We start from the raw sequence: 27,157 nt of genomic DNA, 5'->3' as shown, positions 1-27,157 counted from the left end.
ACGATCAGAGATGGCTGTAGGATGCTTGCAAAGTGTGGTGCAAAAAGGGATAAAAAATAGACAAGAAAAAAAATGCCATTCAAAAGCAAGCATGGCTACCAATCAGTGATGTTATCTGATCAGCAGCTCACAGCTGTAGGGCACGCGCACGCAGTGGTGCAAAATTTAGTTAGGGGAAAAGAAGTTAGGGAAAAAAGTCCTGGAAAACAGTGAGCACAAGTGCCGATCAGTCATTTGAGTCACTGATCAGCGCTGCAGGACGAACAAACGAAAAAAAATTGCCAAAAATTGAGCGATCAAGTATCGATCAGTGCTTGGTGGCAAAAGTGGTGGGTGGGTGGGGAGGGGGCTAGGGAGAGACATGGAAAAAGGGGGGAAAAGGGAGGGTGGGAAGAGGGAGATGGGGTTTGGAGTGGATTAGGAAAGATCAGGGATCAGGAACGGATCAGGGAAGGATCAGGAATGTCTTGTTTCTTCAACAGCAGCAGCAACACCAGCAGTGATGACACAGGCTTGAAGAAATCTGTGGCCCCACGAGGCCCAGCACAGCGCAACAGAACAGCAGTATGACCGGCCTTCGTACGTTCGTACATCATCATCCGATCGCACCAATCAGAGCTGGCCCTGGTGACGCCATGGTGGCTGGGCTCCAGCCTATGATCAGTCCTGTTACAGCACCAATCATAGACTGGACATCAATGTTTCAGGCAATTTCACGTTACACATGTGAGATTTCCAGTGAAGGAGAACAGTCACCTCTCTGATCAGTCTGGTGCTACCCAAGAAAATGAAGAAACTGACAGACTCCATGGATGGAGCGTACGGCTGTTACTGAGAAGAGAAGGGCGGCCATATTGCTATATATATTTAGATTCACTGACTTACAGCCAAGATCTTGAAAATGGTAGAAAAAATTGAAAAGTCTATTAGAAAGTTGTGTAACTTTACAGACTGTATATAACCTTAGTAAGGGTCAATTTGCGTCTCGGGACAGATTAATTTTTGTTGCTGTGATTTCTTCGGTTGGGAGGTTTCCCAGTGTAGACATGCCATGTGCTGCACTTCATGTGCTCACCAGCAGGGGTCAGTGTATTGCTATATATCAGTAATGCACAGTATACACTATATACATAACTGGGGGCTTTCCTGTATTCATCTGCTTCACAAGGACAGAAAAGAGCTCTTGACATTCTTTACACTAAAAGCCGCTGCTCCTGCGTAAGTAACTCCCCCATCTAAACATTGTGTGTCCTGACACTTTAAGATCAGAAATAAGTGCAAGGATCCAGATTTATATCCTGTTCAATCGTTCTTTTTCTCTCCGAGTTTATATTACGGTAATAAAAGGGTGGAAACTTTATTACTCTTCTATGTGAGACATTATAACATTCTTATTGCTGTGGTGTAATAAGCTATAAACACCATATAATCAGCGCAGTGACCTGGTAATTCTAGTATGGATTTTTCACTTGGGCAACAACGAGTAAGGGGGTGAGTGATATCCTGCTCAATTATGTAAAAAAAAAGTGAGTGTATCACTTTAAGAACATGTTTATTTGTATCATGTTGTTGCTCATTGTATAAAATATAGATACAATGTGTACAGTCCATTGTGCTGTGTTGTGTCTTTTGTCCGGTTCTGTCTGTGCATCTTCAGGTCTGAGGATTTATGGACTGGTGGGCTATGCTGCTGTTATGTCCAGTCAAAAGAGCTGAAAGCAAAGTTGGAAGTTTCCAGCGCCAACACAGACCCATGTGGAACCCAGCATTGTGAACATTTTCTAGTCATTGCTAGATGGTTCTCATATGTCACTTTTGGTCTCCTTTTTCGCCATAAGAGTTTATGACTGGACTGCAAACATTTTTTGATCCAAGGGCCACATTTCCATACTGAACCAATCCCAAGGGCGTCAACATTTTTAAAGGAGTACTTACATGGATACATCACCAAGATCACCATTAGTACATTACTACATCACCAGAACCACGTTTTGCATATTTGAGGAGGATTTGGAGAGTTTTTGCCCATTTTCTACTCCAAACAAATCAGTGTGAACACACGCTAACTTAAACTGAGCTTTTGAAGCAAGAACTTTCGGAATTCTCCTAAAATCTTTTTTGAGAATTTTAAGCTTTAACTTACCATGAAGTATGTTATGGATTGCTACATGTGTACAAGATCAAAATCACCATCAGCACATGAGTGCAACACCAGAACTACCATCAATACATGAAAGCAGCATCAGATCCGCCATCAATACATGAATGCACCGCCAGAACCACCATCAGCACATGAATGAAGCATCAGAAGCACATCAACACATGAATACAGCATCAGAACCACCGTCAGTACATGAATGCAGCATCAGAACCACCATCAGTACATGAATGCAGCACCAGAACCACCATCAGCACATGAATGCAGGCTAAGAACCACTGTCAGCACATGAATGCATCATCACAACTACCATCAATACATGAATGCCACATCAGAACTACCATCAGTACATGAATGCAGTGTTAGAACCACTATCAATACATGAATGCAGGATTAGAATCACCATCAGTACATGAATGCCGCATCAGAACTACCATCAGCACATGAATGCAGGATCAGAATCACCATCAGTACATGAATGCCGCATCAGAACTACCATCAATACATGAATGCAGCTTCAGAACCACCAACAGTACATGAATACCACTTCAGAACCACCATCAATACATAAATGCAGTGCCAGAACCACTAAATGCACATGACTGCAGGCTAAGAAAAACTGTCAGCACATGAATGCAGCACCAGAACCAGACACTACATGATTGCAGCACAAGAACCACTGTCAGTGCATGAATGCAGCACCAGAACCCCCATGAAAGACGCAAATACATTTGAATATAGCAAAAAGGAAGCCATATTCTAGCCATATTATATGCAGGCCAGGCCTTCTGTATGTAACAGTGTTTGCAAATAGTATCCTAGTGGTGTAGCATTGAAGGGGCTACAGGGGCAGTTGCAAAGCATTCCAGATAATGTGGGGGTGCAAAACATGTCATCTCCTGACTCTATTGCCACTTTTAGTTTGAATGGGGGAGGGGAGCAGTGAGTTCTTACTCAGAATCCAGTCGACAGATTTAACTGGTTCCTATGTGGAGCGCAGCAGTCGAGATGGCTTTTTCATTGGCTGCTGCCCTCTGCATAGGCAGTGACCAAGATAATAAAACTCACTTCTCCTAACTAAGAGATTTGTTATCTGATTTGCTGCCTTTGCACGGCGCACCACAAATTGGGATGTAGCTGGTGTGCACTGGGGCATTAGACAGCGTCCATAGGAATCAATGGGCTGAGCTAGGTACTCCTGGGAAAGCATAGATGACGGAGACGCTCCACCTTAGTTTTATCAGTAAGGTCTCTATGGACACAGACAGCTATGGGTATAATGGGCGCAGACATTTTCCAGCTAATTGCTCATTGCTCCACTTTACGGATGCCATACTGGGAACCAATATTTTGTGCCCTCGCCTCCAAAAAAAAAAAGTTGATAACAAATTATACAACTCATTAAACAACTCATTAGCGGTGCCCTTCTTTATAAAAACTGTTGGGGAAAATGGAAATAAAGTATTTAAAAGTTTGTATAACTTTCATCCGAATCCTGGTGCACCAAGATTGGACTTCATGGTATAAACATGGTCCCTTACAGCAAAAAAGACAACTAAATAAAAAATATGAATTAAAAGTCAGCCCTGTCCCCGTACATCTGCACCATCATCATCATCATCATCATCAGGAAAGTCAGCGTAGGACGTAGGTGCTTCATTTAGAGCGCGGTCCGGTCTCCGTGTTTCATACAGTAGATCCGACCACCGACCGCACCAAAAGGTGAAGTGTGACCACAAGGAAACATCTGCGCTCACAGAAGGAAGAAAACACATAAATAGTCGTTTTCTAGAAATGAGAGCAAACAACTGGCAGATGATGAGAGCGGCGCGTGATGAGCGCACTGACTCATGTGTGTTGTGCAACGTTCTGCACGCGGGGAGATCGGATTTTGTATTTTGTCTGAACATGGACACAGGACACCTAGTGACAAATGAGTATTACTAATATTTAACCCACATGAATAAGTCATTACCGTACTCCTAAAGTGAGTGAATGTCTTTAATATGGCTGCCCGCTGGCAGAACCAGGGTCCTATGTGTGCTGTGTGTAGATCCAGTGACGCTCTCCATCATTAAAGTCATTCATTCCCCTTGTTCTCCATCCAGCCCAGACCGCCACGACAACTTCATTCCATCCACATCAGAGCATAGCACAGAAACGTTACATTGTGTCTCTTACCCACCTCTAGACAAACTACATAGCGCCTCCCACAGTATTGTTTCCACCCCCTCCTTGCCATACATCAGTTTTGTGTCCCCGATAACTAACGGCGAACCCCTTGTGCCTCCACACAGTAATAATGCCCTCATTGAGTCTCCCAAGCTGAAGTCGTATCCCTTTTATAATGTCCCCCTTTGTGCCCCCCATGTAGTAATTATGTCATCCCTTTCATCCCACATACAATAATGCTAACGTCCCAAATAATATTGCCCCCTTTGTGCCACCAATAATTATGCCCTTTTTGTGCCTCTATACAATAATATTGCCCATTTGTGCCCCATACAGTAATAACCTCTTTTTGCCCCCATACAATAATATTGCCTTTTATGTCTCTGTACAATAATAATAATAATGCTTCCTTTGTGCCACTCTACAATAATAATGCCGTATTTGTACCCCATACAGTAATAATGTCATTTTTGTGCCCCCATACAATAATAATGCCTTCTTTGTGCCCCATAAAATAATAATGTCCTCTTTGTGCCCCCCATTCGATAATAATGCTGTCTTTGTGCCCCATACAATAACAATGTCCTCTTTGTGCCCCCATACAATAATAATGTCCTCTTTGTGCCCCCCATATGATAATAATGCTGTCTTTGTGCCTCATACAATAATAAAGTCCTCTTTGTGAACCCCATACAATAATAATGCCGTCTTTGTGCCCCATAAAATAATAATGTCCTCTTTGTGCCCCCCATTCGATAATAATGCTGTCTTTGTGCCCCATACAATAACAATGTCCTCTTTGTGCCCCCATACAATAATAATGTCCTCTTTGTGCCCCCCATATGATAATAATGCTGTCTTTGTGCCTCATACAATAATAAAGTCCTCTTTGTGAACCCCATACAATAATAATGCCGTCTTTGTGCCCCATAAAATAATAATGTCCTCTTTGTGCCCCATACAATAATAATGCCGTATTTGTGCCCCATACAGTAATAATGTCCTCTTTGTGCCCCCATACAATAATAATGTCCTCTTTATGCCCCCATTCGATAATAATGCCTTCTTTGTGCCCCATACAATAATAATGTCCTCTTTGTGCCCCCATACGATAATAATGCCTTATTTGTGCCTCATACAATAACAATGTCCTCTTTGTGCCCCCCATTCGATAATAATGCTGTTTTTGTGCCCCATATGGTAATAATGTCCTCTGTGTGCCCCATACAATAATTTTGCCCTCTTTGTGCCTCATACAATAACAATGTCCTCTTTGTGCCCCCATTCGATAATAATGCCATATTTGTGCCCCATACGGTAATAATGTCTTCTTTTGTGCCTCTGTCCAATAATAATAATAATAATGCTTCCTTGGAAGTTTTGGAATGGCCGAGTCACAGTCCGACCTTCTTCCTACATAAATGTTGTGTAAGGAGCTGTAGTGAGCATTTCATGTGAGAAAACCAGTAATATAGCAGCAGTGAAGCTGTTTTTTCAGGGAGGAACAGGCTACAATTCCTCCATCCCATGTGCATGACTAATCAGTAATGAAACATTTGGGGCTCGCTCACACGGCCGTGTGTTCTCTCATGTGAGAGAATCGGGAAGATTATGTTAATGACATTCGACTCTGTTAGAGATCGATCCGAGTATCGTCTGAGTCTCAGTAAAGGTGAGGAGAAGACATGGAGCTTCATTTCTCCATCTTCTCCTCTGTCTGAGTCCACGGTAAGTGCACTCAGAAGTCCTCCAAGTGCAGTCCGATGTTTCACTCGCACCCACAGACTGGTATGCCCGGGAGCTTCTAGTTACCGACAAGGCGCTGCTCAGTTTGCAAATTGCACTGTGGCAAAAGTTTAGGCGCAGCTTGTTGCCTGCTCTCAATTTTTAAAATGTCACTTATCTACAGAATAGGTGATAACTTGCAGATCAGTGGCCGTCCGACCAATGAGAATCTCATTGACCCAACAAATAGGGCTTTTAAATGTCCCATTGGAATAATGGGGTGGCCGTGGCTGCGTATGTGCACCTCCACTACGTTCACTCTCCATGTGCTCCTGTAGAGAATGAATGTATTGAGAGTGTGCTTGTGCTGTCACCGCTCTATTCTGGGAAGGTAATTTAAGGGCTTGTTTGACAACACAGCATTTTATCTTAATTAACCAGATATTTCTTTCCTGTTGGTCAAGAGAACACAGACTTTTGTTTGTATAAGCCTGTAATATTGACTTGTAAGTTGACATTTGATGTAATATTGTGATGCTATCCTGGATGACTAGTGATACAGGGTCATGGAGCAATGATGTTTGCTGATATGTTGATTACACATTGTCCAGGCCAGACAGTTTGTTGCCTTGCAAAATAGAGGAGAAAAAACTATGCAAATAGATTAAATAATTAAACAATGTGAGTTGATCTCATCAATATTCTTCCCCTTTACCTCTGGATTCTGGCATGAAGGACAGTTGTTAATTATAGTAAGAATATTTTTGTGGGTCTGTAACATATACCTCCAAATACAGAGATACATCGAGATATCCAAACATTCAAGAACGAGAGACTCTTATTCTGGCAAGTCAGCGGAATGGTGAGACTCTGTAATGTGCACCATCTTGGGTGCTGTGCTGGGAATGTTCGATCTGCCTTTTTGGTGGTTCAATATAGTATTGGCACACTGTTTAACCCTCACCCTGTGTTGTCTGAGTATGGTTACGCCCATGGTAAAAGGAGAGCGGATGGTCGGTGGGATGATCCCTGGTTGATGCGGTTTTGGCTAGTGGATCAGGGCATCCGCTAACCCCCCATGTCTCCACAGCTCGCTTTTCGGATCGGTGGGCATCCTAATGCCAAGGCGATAGCTGTAAACATCAGGAAAAACCCATTAAGAAATTCTTCATCTGCCCATCTCCGCTGGTAACGATATCCGTCCTTTTGATGCGATTTATGCAAAAAATATTACAATTTGATCACCTTCTCGTGGTTGATTCCCCTTTTAATCAGTGACGTGGAGCCGAGTCCACAGCTGTCGGCAGATTTTCAACGGTTTACATATCGAGTCCTGCAGCTGGCGTCTCCCCATCGCACAGGATGTTGGAGGACGGACATAGTGCAGAAATTCTATTAAGAAATCTGAATCACGGGGAGATCGGCCTCGGTGTAAACAATCAGTGCGGTTTACAAACAAGATGGGAACGCCAGCCGCATGTGGAACCAGTTACTGGAGAAGCCTGGAAGCCATAGACTGAGGAGTTAAACATATCCGTCCACGTTTCTCAGCCGCACTCAGTCTCGGGGAATGTCCTGGCAGAGTACAGCTGCTCGTATGTGATTACATGAACGAGTCCCACGGATGCAAAAGCTTCAGATTGGCAGAAAACAAAAAATAATCATGTGCTGACGATGCGGATGTGAAGCTACTGGAAAATCTCCGCTACTTAGGAGGTCAATGTGGTGTAATTGGATTAAGTCAAAAGCAAATATATGATATTTGGACTGTGGGGACCACCATTGATCAAATTATGGGGAACCCAAGTGTGTTACATCCTTACCATGTCCTGCTCCACTTACTCTGTGGTTGGTGCTATTAATGGAGAGGGTAGTAATGGCAGTTTGGCAATGAAGGTGGTTTGACCGGGACTTGTGATGCCATCTAGCCAGAGACACATCAGTGGAGTTCTGACTTATTGGTCTGCACCACCCCAGCAGTCTGCAGTTATAAGTGTATACTGACCTGGGTTTGTTTTTACATAATTCTCTGCTTCCTCGCTTGTTTGATCTACAGGACTGACTTCCCTTGCCTTCATAACAAATCTGGCTTTGACCCCATCCTCCTGGTTCTGACCTCAGCTGTCTCCTGACCTCATCAATGTTTCCTAATAATGTCTTTAACTGTTCTGTATGATTTTGACCTGCCTAATAAACCTTCTCCTCCAGCTTGCTCCACCGGCCAGCAGCTACTCCATAAATGCAACCAAGGGGCCCCGGATGTAATTCCAGATCCTTATGTAAGGATTAAAGAGGGGAGACTAAAGTATGTCTGGGTCATACTAAGTGGAGTGTTGTCCGTCCATGCCCTATTAAGAGCTTACCATGAACCGTTTACCTTTACACCTGTTCCCCCAATTTCCCAGTTGCAAGACCGCCGTAAAGCTGAGCAAGCACCCAAAACTATGTAGTCAGTACCCTGACTACTGGGGCCAAAGATGGTGCCAAAAATTATGATTCCTGCTCCTAATTTTCAGAAACTCTTTAGAAAATTGAAAGCCTTGACCTGATTGGTTGGGCCGATTGTGGCCGCCATGTTCTTCTTTCAAACAGGGGTCTATGAACTAAAAAATGTTAGGACATGCCTGGAGTGGGCAGGGATGGATTCTGAGGGCTTGTCAGCCTCATTTTATATACCTGGGTATTGCTAGAAGAACATCTGCCCTGACTGTCGGCACCAAAGATGGCCTCAAGAAACCCCCTGGTCAGGAGTGAGACAGAGAATTGAAACTTTTGCTTCATTGAAGGAAGTTATCTACCAGTCTGCATATTCTACAAATTGTGAACACGAAATAATGCCACCATGCTGTCATGTGTCCTGTGAGGGTGCAAGATTTAGGACCATGTTTCAATTTTTGGGATTTTCATCTGAACCTTCTCACATAGGGAAACATTGGTGTTCCAGAACCTTATTGACTCTTATTGGAGTCTCTTCTAGCTGCACCAGTTTTGGTAATTTTCCCTCGGTGGCTTCCCATCACTCACATCTAGATAAGATGAGAAGTTCCATCACTTTGTATCTGAGATTGATGCTTCAGGATTCGGATACGCCTCGTGTAGAACATGTGGGAAAGGCTCGGATTGTTGAATCTCATCCAGTCGGGAAATGTATCCGTAGTGAGTCAGAAAGTCTTTATTCACTTGGGATCTGATAACAGATAAGATTATATAATCCCAGAGAGATAAGAGCGGGTGACCTCCGAAATATCCCTCCTACTGGAAACATGGGAGATGGTGTCAGACCAGGGACAAACTCCATGCTCATTTCTTGGAAAAATATCAGATCTGGTCTATTTCATGCGTCGCCTTCTCATATTAGAATATCTACTATAACGGTAAAATAAAAAATATATACAGTCCAGATCCAAGTCCAGAATGCGCAGCTCATGCCGGTCTTTGGGCTCCTGTGCTGTATCGTGGTCCTTGCCGGGACTGGAAAAACTGGAGATGGGACTTCCTCTGCATTGGGGGCATGGGAAACATCTGGGCTTCAAAGGCCACTCTGCAACATAAGATGGCAGCAGTATTATAGGTAGGATCGTGGTTACACATTTTGGATTGGCGCACAAGACATGCAAGTTACATTTTGCACCTAGACGTTTCGGATTGCGCGGTCTTCCACTTGGGCTCCTGTTGGGGTTTGGGACAAAGTATCAAGTCGACAGGAACCAAATTGGAACAAAGAGGTGCTGAAGGTCCAGCAGCATCGGGGACTTGTCCACATTTGTGTCAGGGTCTCCGATGAGACTGATACAGTGTAACAATCCAGCAGAGATCTGTGCAGCAGCTGCTGATGTGTTTCTCTCACAGAGCATTGTCTGCACTGGATAAATCATCAACAGCTGCACAGATCTCTCTGTTGGATTGTTACAATGTATCAGTCTGGAGTCAGGGATGTTTAGCTCACAGAGCATTGTCTGCACTGGATACATTGTATCAGTTTGGATTCCGGAATGTTTAGCTCACAGAGCATTGTCTGCACTGGATACATTGTATCAGTCTGGAGTCACAGAGCATTGTCCGCACTGGATACATTGTATCAGTCTGGAGTCACAGAGCATTGTCCGCACTGGATACATTATATCACTCTGGAGTCACAGACCATTGTCTGCACTGGATACATTGTATCAGACTGGAGTCACAGAGCATTGTCCGCACTGGATACATTGTATCAGTCTGGAGTCACAGAGCATTGTCTGCACTGGATACATTGTATCAGTCTGGAGTCACAGGAGCATTGTCCGCACTGGATACATTGTATCAGTGTGGAGTCACATAGCATTGTCTGCACTGGATACATTGTATCAGTCTGTAGTCACAGAGCGTTGTCTGCACTGGATACATTGTATCAGTCTGGAGTCACTGAGCATTGTCCGCACTGGATACATTGTATCAGTCTGGAGTCACAGAGCATTGTCCGCACTGGATACATTGTATCAGTCTGGAGTCACAGAGCATTGTCTGCACTGGATACATTGTATCAGTCTGGAGTCACAGGAGCATTGTCTGCACTGGATACATTGTATCAGTGTGGAGTCACATAGCATTGTCTGCACTGGATACATTGTATCAGTCTGTAGTCACAGAGCGTTGTCTGCACTGGATACATTGTATCAGTCTGGAGTCACTGAGCATTCTCCGCACTGGATACATTGTATCAGTTTGGAGTCACAGAGCATTGTCCGCACTGGATACATTGTATCAGTCCGGAGTCACAGAGCATTGTCTGCACTGGATACATTGCATCAGTCTGGATTCCCGAATGTTTCATGTTTTATGATCCCAGCAGGACTAGTGGTGGACAGGGTTACTACCTCTGAGTGGAAACCAGTGTTCTCATTCATTGACAGCAAGTAGAGATCTCTTTTACATGACATATTTATTAACACTAACATCTTCATTACTGTTAATATCGGGACAATACATTTTATTTTGCTTTTAAGTGTAAAAAAAAAAAATGAGAATAACAAAAAATATACATTTTAAATAGATGGAAAGTTCTCCTATGTGCACCCCAGAATTATGCCTCACGGAGAAAACCGAGGCCCCGTATAGTCATTCTGTAGTAAAAAAAAAAAAAGCCCAGAGAAAAATATAAAAATGATAAGGAATTTAATAAATCCATTTATCTAAAATGACATTAAATAGAGATGAAATTCTAATATTGAGACTTTGTGTCTGGCGGTGATGAGTCGCCACATTAACCCCGTGTGATTCATCCGCTCAATGACTTTTACTGTAAGCGGGAGAAGAATATGGAAAGTTTGGCCAAAACAATCCACAAAAAGGTCAAAAGTTTCTGAAAGGATCTTGAAATAAATCATTAGAGACTCAACTCCTGATGCTCCTCTAAGGGGTCACAGACTTTGTGGTGTTGTAGGTGTTGTTCTAACGGGAAAAAAAAATAGCATTTAGCTTGACATATAAGGAGAGGCTTCTAGTCAGCTGACCTCAGCTGATCCAATCAGCACCATTTATAGCAAAGTTGATTGGCTGAGACACACATGTTTAACAGCAATGTCCTTTTCAGCTGAATGCCAGGCTCCTTATGCAGCACTGCGAGTGCTGGCTGGCTTATCCCTTTATAGGCATTTTAGGATGCAATTATCAGATATATGTCCCCACCACTTTTTCAATGGTGTATTGGTCATTACATAAAATTTATCCTTATTCTTCTTTATTATCTTTAAGACCTAATGGTGTCTGGAATAACGAAAAAACAACAACAAAAAAAACCATTAAGTACTGCCTGCGAAGAAGCAGGAAGCAGTGAGGCAGAGGAGAAAGAGATTAAGACAACCCCTTTAAAGTTTTTAGGGAGGACAGGTAACTAAGACTGGGGATAGGGAGGAAAACACATGATCCCACATGACAAGATTATTCTAACAGTTGCTTTAAAGGGTCACATTCCCATCTCCATGAATGGATATTGTTTGATAGAGCCGGTAAAAACAAGCACTTTTACAATTTACAGTTTATCACAATATTCATCCGTTCTCGAGATATTAACACTTTTCTTTTGTTTACAAGTTGTTGCCTTAGTGACTGACCACCAATGCTGTCAATCAGCAGTGGCCAAACATGCACGGTGCTTACAAACTCTTTCCTATTGAGCTTGTAGGAGCCGCTTTATAGCTGTAATGCGCTGTTACCTTCTAATTTCGACCGGATTCAGTACAGTGCATACAAGATAAACAGAAGCGGTGGTCGGTCTCCTAGGCAACAAGTTGTAAACAAAAGGAAAGTATTAATATCTCAAGAACGGCTGACAATTTTAATTGTTTTTATAAGCTCTATCCGACAACACTAATTTATGAAACTGATAATGACCCCTTAATTTTACACTTTAGGAGCAAATGTCAGTGAGTTGTCCCGAGTTAAGGATCGCACCCTAGGGTATAGGAGAAATGGCAATATCAAAGCCTCATGTATTTCATGCTTCTCCTTACATTTCCTGTAGATACAGCACCCAGGAGTCTCCAGATTCTTCTCTTTTTAGTAACAGTCTGTTGCCTTTATCGGATTTGTAATAACCTAAAATCTGTTCTGCGTCACCGAATCCTTCAATTCTAATAGGATTTCAATGAAACGTAAGGATTAACTGGAATTGTAAGTCTTTCTATAAACTGACCCCTTAAGTGGACAACTGAAGACGAAGCACTAATCTTACATCCGATCTTCCATGCAGATGGGATCATTCCTTAGAACATAAGGGCCTGGATTCCGTGAAGAACGATGTTTATAAGAACCTGCAGGGAAAGTCCGATAGAATCTGTAGGATTAAATGCATCCCTTCATATGTAGGATATGAGTAAAAGAAGCTCGTCTGCAATTTCCCAATTGTTTGATCTGTTTTGTGTTTCTATAATTTTTTTTTTGTCTTCGCTGAAAACTGTGAAAAATTAGGACGGAATTCGAGAAAAGTAACAAAAAGTCAATTCTGAATTCTGAATTGGAGTCGAGCGAATCTGAACTGAGGTTCGAATTTGGCAGATTCGCTCCAATTTGTTTGATGTGAGTCAAATGTGCCTCGACTGCCATTAAAAAAAGCCATTTAATTTGCTCTGAGGTCTCCAAATGCCAAAGCACAATAAATGGATGATCCAGGAATGAGGTTCAGTCACCTTTTAAGCTCTGACTCCCGTCATCCTTCCTGACCAAGTGGGGAAAGATACGGTACACCAGGGAGCGAGCAGAGGGCTGGCAGGAAGCTTTGGCTTTTCTAGTCTTTTACCGGCACATATGAATCAGGCAAAATGGTGACCAACGTTTTCTTCAACTTTTCTGAACTGTTCGATCTATGCCAGGACTTCTGCACCATCTAGGCTTCTAGTCAGCATCCGGAGACCTGGTGCAGTGCAAAGATGCTCAAAGAACTGAAGAGGATGTTGAGCTTGTAGTCCTGGATGTAAGAAGAGGTCGGAGGGAGCAGCGCCGAGGGATGGATGGGACAAGTGAGCAATGAGACCGACTTATACTGGACACCAATGCAATTGTATGTACATGAGAGTTATTGTATCTGGAGCTGTTTGTCCTAAGGAAATGTCTCATCTTCTGTCCATTTATAGGTCAATAATCAAACTCACAGACAGGAGAATTAGAAAAATAAAACAATTAATCTCTCAGAGGTTTGCTATTCTGATACATTGCTCCACATCCCTTGATACCCATAGATGTAATCCTTTATTTGCTGCTTTCCTGAAGTCACTTTCTGTGAATGATACCCACATCTGCCCTTCAAGCCAGCATCCACAGGTTAGTGGCAAAGGTGGGATGAGGTCAACTCTCGCTGTTTGAGTATTTAGTCAATGCGTAGTTTGTAGTGATGAGCAAGTAGAATAGTTGAATGGCTGCTTTTTATCTCTTATATGAGCTCTTACAGTCTATTATGCTGTTATCCTTGGAGGACTTGGATGCAGGGTCACTGAACAATTGATGTTTATATGTTGATTACTCATTGGAGTCCATGTAGCTTGTTGACCTGCAAACAGTGAAGGACAAACTACTAGTGATGAGAAAGTATACTTGTTGCTCGGGTTTTCCAGAGCATGCACGGGTGGTCTCCGAGTATTTGTGACTGCTCTGAGATTTAGTTTTCCTTGCCGCAGCTCGATGATTTTATGGCTACTACTACCAGCTTGATTGCATGTGGGGATTCCCTACCAACCAGACAACCCCCACATTTACTAAGGCTGGCTAGCAGCCATAAATCATCCAGCTGTGGCAAGGAAAACTAAATCTCAGAGCAGTCACAAATACTCGGAGACCACCCGAGCGTGCTCGGGAAAACCCGAGCAACGAGTATACTCTGTTATGACCTGGTGGTTAAGGAGCAACACTGATATGACCTGGTGGTTAAAGAGCAACATGGGACAATCTCTGAGGAGGTGGTATCTTTACTGACCGCAGTTCCTAATCCTAACACCAACACTAGAAATAGCCGTGGAGTGTTCCTGTCTCTCCCTAGACACCTCGTCACAGCCTGAGAACTAACTACCCCTAAAGATGGAAACAGAAAGCTATCTTGCCTCAGAGAAATTCCCAAAAGGAAAGATAGCCCCCCACAAATATTGACTGTGAGTGAAGAGGGAAATAACATACACAGAAATGAAAACAGATTTTAGCAAAGGAGGCCAATACTAATCTAAATAGACAGAATAGGAAAGGATACTGTGCGGTCAGTGTTAAAAACTAAAAATCCACGCAGAGTTTACAAAAATTATCTCCACACCGACTCACGGTGTGGAGGGCAAATCTGCTTCCCCAGAGCTTCCAGCTAGCCTGAATATATCATAATGACAAGCTGGACAAAAGGAAACATAACATGAGCTGAGCAATAAAGTCCAAAGCAAATGGACAACAAAGAACTAGCAAAAACTTATCTTTTGCTGAAATGGACAGGCCATCAGAGAAATCCAAGGAGAGATCTGAATCCCAAACCAGAAACATTGACAGCTGGCATGAACTGAAGACCAGAGCCAGGTTAAATAGCAAAGCCAGGAGAGATGATCAGTGAAAGCAGCTGCTACAGCTAAACTCAAGGAGCAGCAGTTCCACTCGAAACCACCAGAGGGAGCCCAAGGGCAGAACTCACAAAAGTACCATTCACAACCACAGGAGGGAGCCAAAGGACGGAATTCACAACAGTACCCCCCCTTGAGGAGGGGTCACCGAACCCTCACCAGAGCCCCCAGGCCGATCAGGACGAGCCAAGTGAAAAGCACGAACCAAATCGGCAGCATGGACATCGGAGGCAACAACCCAAGAATTATCCTCCTGGCCATAACCCTTCCACTTGACCAGATACTGAAGCTTCCGCCTCGAAAAACGAGAATCCAAAATCTTTTCCACCACATATTCCAACTCCCCCTCAACCAACACCGGAGCAGGAGGATCAACGGAGGGAACCATGGGCACCACATATCTCCGCAACAAAGATCTATGAAAAACGTTATGAATGGAAAAAGAAGCAGGAAGGGCCAAACGAAAAGACACCGGATTGATAATTTCAGAAATCTTATAAGGACCAATAAAGCGAGGCTTGAACTTAGGGGAAGAAACCTTCATAGGAACATGACGAGAAGACAACCAGACCAAATCCCCAACACGAAGCAGGGGACCAACACACCGACGACGGTTAGCAAAACGTTGAGCCTTTTCCTGAGACAACGTTAAATTGTCCACCACATGAGTCCAAATCTGCTGTAACCTGTCCACCACAGAATCCACACCAGGACAGTCAGAAGGCTCAACCTGCCCTGAAGAAAAACGAGGATGAAAACCAAAGTTACAAAAGAAAGGCGAAACCAAGATAGCCGAACTAGCCCTAGCAAACTCGGCCAACGGCAAGAAGGTCACCCAATCATCCTGATCAGCAGACACAAAGCATCTCAAATAGGTTTCCAAGGTCTGATTGGTTCGCTCCGTTTGGCCATTTGTCTGAGGATGGAATGCTGAAGAAAAAGACAAATCAATGCCCATTCTAGCACAAAAGGACCGCCAAAACCTAGAAACAAACTGGGAACCTCTGTCAGACACAATATTCTCTGGAATGCCATGCAAACGAACCACATGCTGAAAAAATAATGGAACCAAATCAGAGGAGGAAGGCAACTTAGGCAAAGGTACCAAATGGACCATCTTAGAAAACCGGTCACAAACCACCCAGATGACAGACATCTTCTGGGAAACAGGAAGATCAGAAATAAAATCCATGGAAATATGCGTCCAGGGCCTCTCAGGAACCGGCAAAGGCAAAAGCAACCCACTAGCACGGGAACAGCAAGGCTTAGCCCGGGCACAAGTCCCACAGGACTGCACAAAAGAACGCACATCCCGCGACAAGGAAGGCCACCAAAAGGACCTGGCAACCAAATCTCTGGTACCAAAAATCCCAGGATGATCAGCCAACACCTAACAATGAACCTCAGAAATTACCTTACTAGTCCATCTATCAGGAACAAACAGTTTCCCCACTGGACAGCGGTCAGGTTTATCAGCCTGAAATTCCTGAAGAACCCTTCGTAAATCAGGGGAGATGGCAGAAAGAATCATCCCTTCCTTAAGAATGCCAATCGGCTCAAGGACTCCCGGAGAATCAGGCAAAAAACTCCTAGAAAGGGCATCAGCCTTCACATTCTTAGATCCCGGAAGATACGAGACCACAAAATCAAAACGGGAGAAAAACAGAGACCATCGAGCTTGTCTAGGATTCAACCGCTTGGCAGACTCAAGGTAAATCAGATTCTTATGATCGGTCAAGACCACAACGCGATGCCTGGCTCCCTCAAGCCAATGTCGCCACTCCTCAAATGCCCACTTCATAGCCAACAACTCCCGATTGCCGACATCATAATTACGCTCAGCAGGCGAAAACTTTCTGGAGAAGAAAGCACACGGTTTCATCAAAGAGCCATCAGAACTTCTCTGAGACAAAACGGCCCCTGCCCAAATCTCAGAAGCGTCAACCTCAACCTGAAAAGGGAGAGAAACATCTGGCTGACGCAACACAGGGGCAGAAGTAAAACGACGTTTAAGCTCCTGAAATGCCTCAACAGCCGCAGAGGACCAATTCATCACATCAGCGCCTTTCTTCGTCAAATCGGTCAGAGGCTTAACCACACTGGAAAAATTAGCAATGAAGCGGCGATAAAAATTAGCAAAGCCCAAAAATTTCTGAAGGCTCTTCACAGATGTGGGTTGAGTCCAATCATGAATGGCCTGGACCTTAACAGGGTCCATCTCAATAGCCGAGGGAGAAAAAATGAAACCCAAAAACGAAACCTTCTGAACTCCAAAGAGGCACTTAGACCCCTTCACAAACAACGCATTAGCACGAAGGATCTGAAATACCATCCTGACCTGCTTCACATGAGACGTCCAATCATTGGAAAAAAGCAAAATATCATCCAAATATACAATCATAAATTTATCCAGATAATTCCAGAAGATATCATGCATAAAGGACTGAAACACAGATGGAGCATTACAGAGCCCGAATGGCATCACAAGGTATTCAAAATGGCCTTCGGGCGTATTAAATGCTGTTTTCCATTCATCACCCTGTTTAATACGAACAAGATTATACGCCCCTCGAAGGTCAATCTTGGTAAACCAACTAGCCCCCTTAATCCGAGCAAACAAATCAGAAAGCAAAGGTAAAGGGTACTGGAATTTGACCGTGATCTTATTGAGAAGGCGATAATCTATACAGGGCCTCAAGGAGCCATCCTTCTTGGCAACAAAAAAGAACCCCGCTCCCAACGGTGATGAAGACGGGCGAATATGCCCCTTCTCCAAAGACTCCTTTACGTAACTCCGCATAGCGGCATGCTCTGGCACAGACAGATTGAAAAGTCGACCCTTAGGGAACTTACAGCCAGGAATCAAGTTAATAGCACAATCGCAGTCCCTATGAGGAGGAAGGGAACTGGACTTGGGCTCATCAAAGATATCCTGGAAATCTGACAAAAACTCAGGAACTTCAGAAGAGGGGGAAGAGAAAATTGACATCAAAGGAACATCACTATGTATCCCTTGACAACCCCAACTAGTCACAGACATAGATTTCCAATCCAGCACTGGATTATGTACCTGTAACCATGGAAAACCCAGCACATCAACATCATGCAAATTATGCAACGCCAAAAAACGAATATTTTCCTGATGTGCTGGAGCCATGTACATGGTCAACTGTGTCCAGTACTGAGGTTTATTCTTGGCCAATGGCGTAGCATCAATCCCCCTCAAGGGAATAGGGCTCCACAAAGGCTCCAAGGAAAAACCACAGCGTTTGGCAAATTCCAAGTCCATTAAGTTCAGGGCAGCGCCTGAATCCACAAATGCCATAACAGAAAAGGACGACAATGAGCAAATCAGGGTAACAGACAAGAGAAATTTAGGCTGTACAGTACTGATGGTAACAGACCTAGTGACCCTCTTAGTACACTTAGGGCAATCAGAAATAGCATGAGTAGAGTCACCACAGTAAAAACACAGCCCATTCTGATGTCTGAATTCCTGCCGTTCCGCTCTAGTCAAAATCCTATCACATTGCATAGGCTCAGGACTCTGCCCAGAGGACACCGCCATATGGTGCACCAACCTGCGCTCGCGCAGGCGCCGATCAATCTGAATGGCCAAAGACATTGATTCATTCAAACCAGCAGGCGTGGGGAACCCCACCATAACATCTTTAAGGGCTTCAAAAAGACCCTTTCTGAAAATTGCTGCCAGGGCATACTCATTCCATTTTGTGAGCACAGACCACTTTCTAAATTTCTGGCAGTATACTTCTGCCGCTTCCTGACCCTGACACAGAGCCAGCAAGGTTTTTTCTGCCTGATCCACAGAATTAGGTTCGTCATACAGCAATCCGAGCGCTTGAAAAAATGCGTCTATATTGAGCAATGCAGGATTTCCTGGCTCAAGGGAGAATGCCCAGTCCTGCGGGTCGCCACGCAGCAAAGAAATAATAATCTTCACCTGCTGAATGGGGTCACCAGAGGAACGGGGTCTCAGAGCAAAAAACAATCTGCAGTTATTTTTAAAGTTTAAAAATTTAGATCTATCCCCAGAAAACAAATCAGGAATAGGAATTCTAGGCTCTAAAACCCGAGTGTGAACAACATAATCTTGGATACTCTGTACCCTTGCAGCGAGTTGATCCACACGTGAGGACAGACCCTGAACCTCCATGTCAGCACCGGAATCCTGAACCACCCAGAGATTAAGGGGAAAAAAAAGACAAAACAGGCTGCAAAGGAAAAGAAAAAAAAAATGGCTCAGAACTTTTTTTTCCCTCTTTTGAGATGCATTCAACACATTGCGGGCCAGCTGTACTGTTATGACCTGGTGGTTAAGGAGCAACACTGATATGACCTGGTGGTTAAAGAGCAACATGGGACAAGCTCTGAGGAGGTGGTATCTTTACTGACCGCAGCTCCTAATCCTAACACCAACACTAGAAATAGCTGTGGAGTGTTCCTGTCTCTCCCTAGACACCTCGTCACAGCCTGAGAACTAACTACCCCTAAAGATGGAAACAGAAAGCTATCTTGCCTCAGAGAAATTCCCAAAAGGAAAGATAGCCCCCCACAAATATTGACTGTGAGTGAAGAGGGAAATAACATACACAGAAATGAAAACAGATTTTAGCAAAGGAGACCAATACTAATCTAAATAGACAGAATAGGAAAGGATACTGTGCGGTCAGTATTAAAAACTTAAAATCCACGCAGAGTTTACAAAAATGATCTCCACACCGACTCACAGTGTGGAGGGCAAATCTGCTTCCCCAGAGCTTCCAGCTAGCCTGAATATATCATAATGACAAGCTGGACAAAAGGAAACATAACATGAGCTGAGCAATAAAGTCCAAAGCAAATGGACAACAAAGAACAAGCAAAAACTTATCTTTTGCTGAAATGGACAGGCCATCAGAGAAATCCAAGGAGAGATCTGAATCCCAAACCAGAAACATTGACAGCTGGCATGAACTGAAGACCAGAGCCAGGTTAAATAGCAAAGCCAGGAGAGATGATCAGTGAAAGCAGCTGCTACAGCTAAACTCAAGGAGCAGCAGTTCCACTCGAAACCACCAGAGGGAGCCCAAGGGCAGAACTCACAAAAGTACCATTCACAACCACAGGAGGGAGCCCAAGGATGGAATTCACAACAATACTCGCTCATCACTAGCAGTTTGTCCTTCACTGATTGCAGGTCAACAAGCTACATGGACTTCAATGGGTAATCAACATATAAACATCAATTGTTCAGTGACCCTGCATCCAAGTCCTCCAAGGATAACAGCATAATAGACTGTAAGAGCTGATATAAGAGATAAAAAGCAGCCATTCAACTATTCACAAACATCAATTCAATCTACAACAAGAGTCAACGTTCAAACTCATATGAACAATAATTATATCAAGTTTGTCCCATTAAGATATAATTGCCCTAAATGCATGGGTCACACTTCAGAGACATCAGTATTTACAACGGATAATTTATTTTTCTTGTAAAATAAAAATATTTTATTAATACAATTCATAAAAACAGTTTAAAAACGAAGGGTACTGAGAAAGTAGAAGAAAAGGGACGCTGAAGCAAAATATAAATGCGATCTAGGTAAGTCAATATCTACAGACAATCAAAATGCAAACACTGTAGAAAATGATTTAGAATTCATTTTTATCAAGGATTGTAATTTCCTTTGTTGGCATATTAAAAAAACAAAAAATTCCTAAAGCAAAAGAATGATAATGTCTTTGCATTGCAAGGTTCCAGAGAAATCAGCTGTCTGACCTGTTACCACCCCAACTCACAGGCTCTGAGGATAAGAAAAATGAAAAGTAACCACAGTTCAGTGCTCTATAAGCATGCTAGTGGTAGTAATTTCCCCATAGAATAAATTGCTGTGCCGTGAATATAACAAGATGCTAACAGTCCCAATCAATCAAACCTATTTAATAAATTATCATTGCTTATTCAGTGTGGATTGCTAAGAAATGTGTTAGTGTCCCTCTGCCCTGACGTGCGTTTCACCCAGCTTCTTCAGGGGCGGGGGGAAGGGGGCGTGTCAGGGAAGGGAACATCCAGGTTTAAGGGGAATCTGTCACCCCTTGGAATGTATATTAATATGGGCATACAGGTAATAGAAATGTTACACTAGTCCTACGTGTATGCCTCATATTAAAGGTCTTGTTACTGAGAAGTGTTATATACTTTCTGTATGTTAATGATTTCTTTCAGGCTATGGGGCATTAGATGCCTCGAAGAAATCCCTGCCTCCTCTCCTCAATGTGCCTAATCTATAAATCCATTTGCTTTCCTGTTTTGCCCAACTTTTACCAAGTCATCTCTGTTATGATCCTGGTGGTAGGATCTCAAACTGACCTGACACATATACCCTGAATATATAGGACAAGTTCTGGGGATGTGGAAGCTATACTGACCGCAATCCTGATCCTATCCAAACACACTAAAGGCAGCTGTGGAGCGTTACCTGAAAACCTAGACGCCTCGTCACAGCCTGAGAAACTGACTACCCCTAGAGAGAAAGCAAAGACCTCACTTGCCTCAGAGAAATATCCCCAAAGTTTTAGATAGCCCCCCACAAATAATAACGGTGAGTTTAAGGGGAAAACGCAAACGTAGAGATGAAACAGGTTTAGCAAATGAGGCCCGCTAATACTAGATAGGCAGATAAAGATAGGTGTCTGTGCGGTCAGTACAAAAACTATCAAAAGTAAACCACGCAGAGAATACAAGAACCCCCACACCGACTCACGATGTGAGGGGCGCACTCTGCACCCCAGAACTAACCAGCAAGCAAAGAATCACATAAAAGGAAGCTGGGCTGAACTCATAATATAATGAGAAACGTTTTCAAGGAAATAATGAGAAACTGAACAAGCAAACTTAGCTTCTCATAGCAGGAGACTGGTCACAAGGAATATTCAGGAGAGCACAGGATCAGGACTGAATACACCGACAGCAGGCGACAAGTAAAGGTCCAGGTGAGTTAAATAGGCCCAGCCAAGCAGGAGATGAAACAGCTGAGCCCAGCCATATCGCTAAAGGCCACCAGAGGGAGCCCAAGAACAAACTCACACAGTACCACTCATGACCACAGAAGGGAGCCCGAGAACGGAATTCACAACACACCTCCTCTAAAACCCATGCACACAATGTCTATACCTTTTATTTTTAACTGGTTGGGATTACATCGATGACGTTTTTTCTTCGGCACGTTGTTCAAAGTAGTCTCGTCAGTAATGTTTTTGGCTTTCTCAATATCTAGACAGTGCTCGCTAAAACTGATTGTAAATTCCCCTACTCGTTAAACCGATGTATGATTTCTTACATGGACACTCCACGTGATATATAACTCCCTTAGGGGAACACGTAATGTGTGCCCTAATATCGGGATCCATCATAGTTACTGAAGCTTTTACTTTCTTTTGACACAACCCTTAAACACCCCACAGGGATAAGAACCCATGTTAGCTGCTTTGTTTCTTTTCTACCTGTCTTGTTGGACTGTGCACAAGGATGTCACGGAGGAGATTACGAGACCTTCTAGCAACTATAGATGGCTGACGATGTAAGATTTTTCTAAATATTGGTCGGTAAACAAAATTTTCCAGTGTTTTTTTAACAATGTCCTTGAATTCATACCGTTTACTGTGGAAATTAGTAATAAATCTTACCTCATCATCCATGCAAGTCTTTGATGCTTGTGATCGGTTTTTATATAGCAGGAGATTTCTCGGGGTTCTTTTTGACCTCAGATAACCCATCCTGATAGTCCTACGGCTATTACCCCACTCCTCACAGCGTGATGATAATTTCTTGGCTTGTTCTTCAAATTATTGTTCTTCCAAATTCTTTTTACTCTTAGGAATTGACCGATTGGGATGCCCTGGATAGTGGTGCTGGGGTGTGAGGAGGTAGCATGGAGAACCGAATTTGTCGCTGTTGGTTTTCAGTATATGGTTGTAGATAATTGGACATTAGGTAAAGCTTCTTTTCTTATACTTACTTGATAGTCATGGATGAGAAAATTGGGGAGGAGGTCCGATGTATCTGTTGAATGGGGTATCGCACTGCCCGGGTCTCCTGGTCTCTAAGATCCAAATCTATTGCATGGGACGAGTGTGAGGAAAAATGCTATCGCATCGGCAATGCAAAGAGCAAGTATCATTATTTCTGAAAGGAAAAAGAACGAGGAACACAATGAAACTACTGGGAAAGGGGATTTGCAAGGTGATAATATGTCGAAAAAGATGAAAGCCCCCATATATATCGACAAAATCCCACAGTATCGCCTGTGATCATATCCATGGACTATTACAGGAGGATGGACTCTGTCAGAGATATATACATATGGGCTTTTCACCTTTTGGTGTTCTTGGTTGGGGTGTGCACATGTATAGTGCATATTTCCATACTTTTTAACTTTTTACTAATTGAATGTATATAAGGTCAACATGGACTATAATTTCACCATACATATAAGTGTATAGAACACTTCACAGGGCATTCCGTAATTATTCCTTGTTTTTTGGTTTATCGTTACATGAACGCCAAGCTGTTGAGCTATTCCACATGCTCATCACTTTTTCCACATAGGTTATGAATTCGCACCTTCAAGCAATTTTTGGCTCACAATTACACCGACACTAGTGGTTAAGTTATTCTTCACACCATTTTATGATAATTGTCAGCATTATTTCACTTTCTAGGGTTTTACTATATATACATGCACAACATCGTAGATTCACTCCTTCATTCCGGCAGGTTTTTCTATCACATTTTCAATTAGGTATTATTCTTAATTCACCTCCATACACTTTAGTTACCAATGTCTATTGTCGCCCTCTAACCACTCAGTCTCCTTAAATGAATTGATATTTTTAATATATTCCCTTCTTAATATAGTTCTCCATTTAATTGAGGTCTTTTAAGACATTGCTCTAGGCAGACCCACTTATTCATTTACATACTCTTATTAAATTGAATGCAATTATTCATATTTCATCTCTTATGTTTAGCCTTTCCTAATGATTATTCTCACGTTCAAGTTACCCTCAGGATTCTCAGATCATATTCCTATGAGCCGCTTGATTTGCGGATATACTAATTTATTTGCCCCACACTCTTCTTCCATTGCCCACTCAGGGCATTTAAACCTGGAAAGCAGGGTGAAACGTGCGTCGGGGCAGAGGGACACTATCAAATTTCTTAGCGGTCCACACTGAATAGGCAATGATGACTTTTTAGATAGGTTTGCTTGATTGGGACTGTTGGTATTTTATTATATTCATTGCACAGCAGTTTATTCTATGGGGCAATAGGAAATTACTACCAGAAGTATGCCTATAGAGCACGGAACTGTGGTTACTTTTCATTTTTCTTATAATCAGAGCCTGTGAGTTGGGGTGGTAACAGGTCCCTCAGCTGTTTTATCTGAAACCTTACAAAGCAGAGACATTATTGTTCTTCTGCTTTAAGAAGTTTTTGAATATACCAACACAGGATATTACAATCTTTGCTAACAATGGATTTTAAATCATTTTTTTACAGTGTTTGTATTTTGACTGTCTGCAGATACTGTCTTATCTAGATCGCATTTATACTTTGAATCAGGGTCCCTTTTCATCTTGTTTTTCAGCATCCTTCGTTTTTAAACTGTTTTTATGAATTGTATAAATAAAATATTTTTGTTTTACAAGAAAAATAATTAGCACTGTATAATTCACATTTGGGTATTTCTCCATTGTAAAAATTCATAGGAACAATAGTCTATGTCTCCTGACCTACAGAAAATGACATCTGGCTTAATGAAGAATAAATGCGTCGTCGTCACAACAGTGTTACTAAATCTTTGAATCCTCAGGTTGGGGCATGTGATGGAAGCCCGCAAGCTGCTATATTGTGTCCCCGCTGGATACTTGGTGGAATTCTCCCACCTGACTCCATGTATCTGACTGTTCTGTACATTGTGACCGGAGGCAGCATTTCTTTGAAATACTCTAGTCTGTAATTTGTGCTGCGATGATAAAATCCCTAGCTCAGTACAGATGAGAATCTTCAGCTGATATTACCGAGTAACAGGACGTCAGGACATTCAGGTTTCTATCTCATGTTCTATCACAATGTTCTACTGGCATCCAGGAATGAACATGATTCTATGATCATCAAACCTGGAATTATTCAGGAGTCCCAACATTTTTAACTCTCGCAACTTTAATTTCTTGCCTTTTTATTACATACATAGTTTATTACACTGCGTTCCAATTTATTACACAAACGCTATTTTTCTCGGATGCAGATGAGTTGTATAATGTACGAATTATCGACCCTTAGAGGATAAATCACAGTTTATTGGACAAACCTCCCAATGGATCTAAGAGATATTCCAGCTCTTCTTGTCCCATAAAATCATTTATTATTAAATCAAATTCTTTAAAAGCAGCATAGTAGCATACAGCATAGATGTCACTAGCCCTCCCAGGGATCAATGCGAATAAGCAGACGCGTTTGGACCTTGCGGTTCTTATTCATTGCATGACACATTAGTTCCATATCGACCTTATATCCCATATCCTGCCAATATCAGATGTTCTGAAACAACCATCTAAATGTATTATTCTTCGCCTGTTTGCCAAAGGAGAAATCCTTCTAGTGAGATTTCAAATGTATAAGGATAACATTAAAAAATTAGCGTTCTATCCCAGTAACGCCAAATGGATAAATAAAAATAATTATACAAAAAAATATAGACATGACATACTAACAGAGAAAAGAATGAAAAAGAGCAGAGGACAGTAAAGAGAGGTGAAATTACCGTAATTAATTTCGAAATTATTCACATAAACTATAATGATATGTGAGATCATGTTTAATATTCATTCCTGTAGGGGTTCTAGTTTTCAAGTCATAAATCCAACAGGATTCTCTATTTAAAAGTTTTCTTTGAGGGTCTCCTCCCCTTAAAACTCTTCCTATCTCTGTAATTTTGAACACAGAGGTAACCCCATTGTGTTTTATCGCAAAGTGTTTTGAAGCTGCCGAATATTTGGATATTTTCTTATTGGCTGCATCAGAGAGGTGACTGTCATGATCCAGACCGGGTTTTGAGTCCCGTTTTCCCTTGTTCCCGGTCTGGTGATGCCAAGAGTTAACCTTTCTCAGCCTCTGTTTGGGTTCAGGTTGGCTATTTATCGCTGCTGCTTCCTGCAGGCGATGTGAGTTACAGTTTTTGTTTGGTGCTGCTGTAGCTGACTCTGATTGCTCTGATTTGTCCTGCTGCGTTTGCTGCCTGAACCCGTGTTTCTGTTTTCCCCTATCCCCATTTTGATTCCGTGTTTCCCATTCGTGTGCTGACTTCTTGGTTTTGACTTGGCTTGTATCCTGATCTGCTTCTATCTTTTGTCTTATCCGCTCCTGACCATTACTGACTCTCTGGCTTGTCTCTGACCGTGACTTTGCTTATTCCTTTGATACTGCTCTACCGTTTTGGATTTGACCCAGGTTGCTTGACTATCCAGCTCTGTTTACAGAGTACAGTCCTGCTTCCACTCTAGTGGAGCCTGCACCCACCTGCATTGCAGCAGCATGACAGTGATGTCTAGTTCTCGTTTTTAATTGATTAGTGGTATAACCTACGTGTTGTACATCACAGGACAAACATATTAGGAGATATACTACATATAAGGTATTACAATTAATATATGTCTTAATCTTACAATTTTTCTCAGTAACACTAGATTTAGATTCCTTTGTGTTGACCATATGGTTACAACATACAGTAAACATGTGCGATGTCCACATTTATAATTAGTTTCCCGCAGTGTGCAACCAGGTTTTTTCAGCTATAAGTGTATCATTTATATATAGACAAAATATCCCTTAGGGAAGGAGATTTTCTAGCCGTAAATTTTATAGGATTAGATAAAATGGTTTTTAATTTTTCATCCTGACGTAATATTGGGATACATTTTTCTATGAGGTTTTTAATATCAGTAAATTGTGGACTGTACTGTGTAACAAAAGAAA

Source organism: Ranitomeya variabilis, chromosome 1 (genome assembly GCF_051348905.1).
Source record: "Ranitomeya variabilis isolate aRanVar5 chromosome 1, aRanVar5.hap1, whole genome shotgun sequence".
NCBI lineage: Eukaryota > Metazoa > Chordata > Amphibia > Anura > Dendrobatidae > Ranitomeya > Ranitomeya variabilis.
This window is presented reverse-complemented; position numbering follows the sequence as displayed.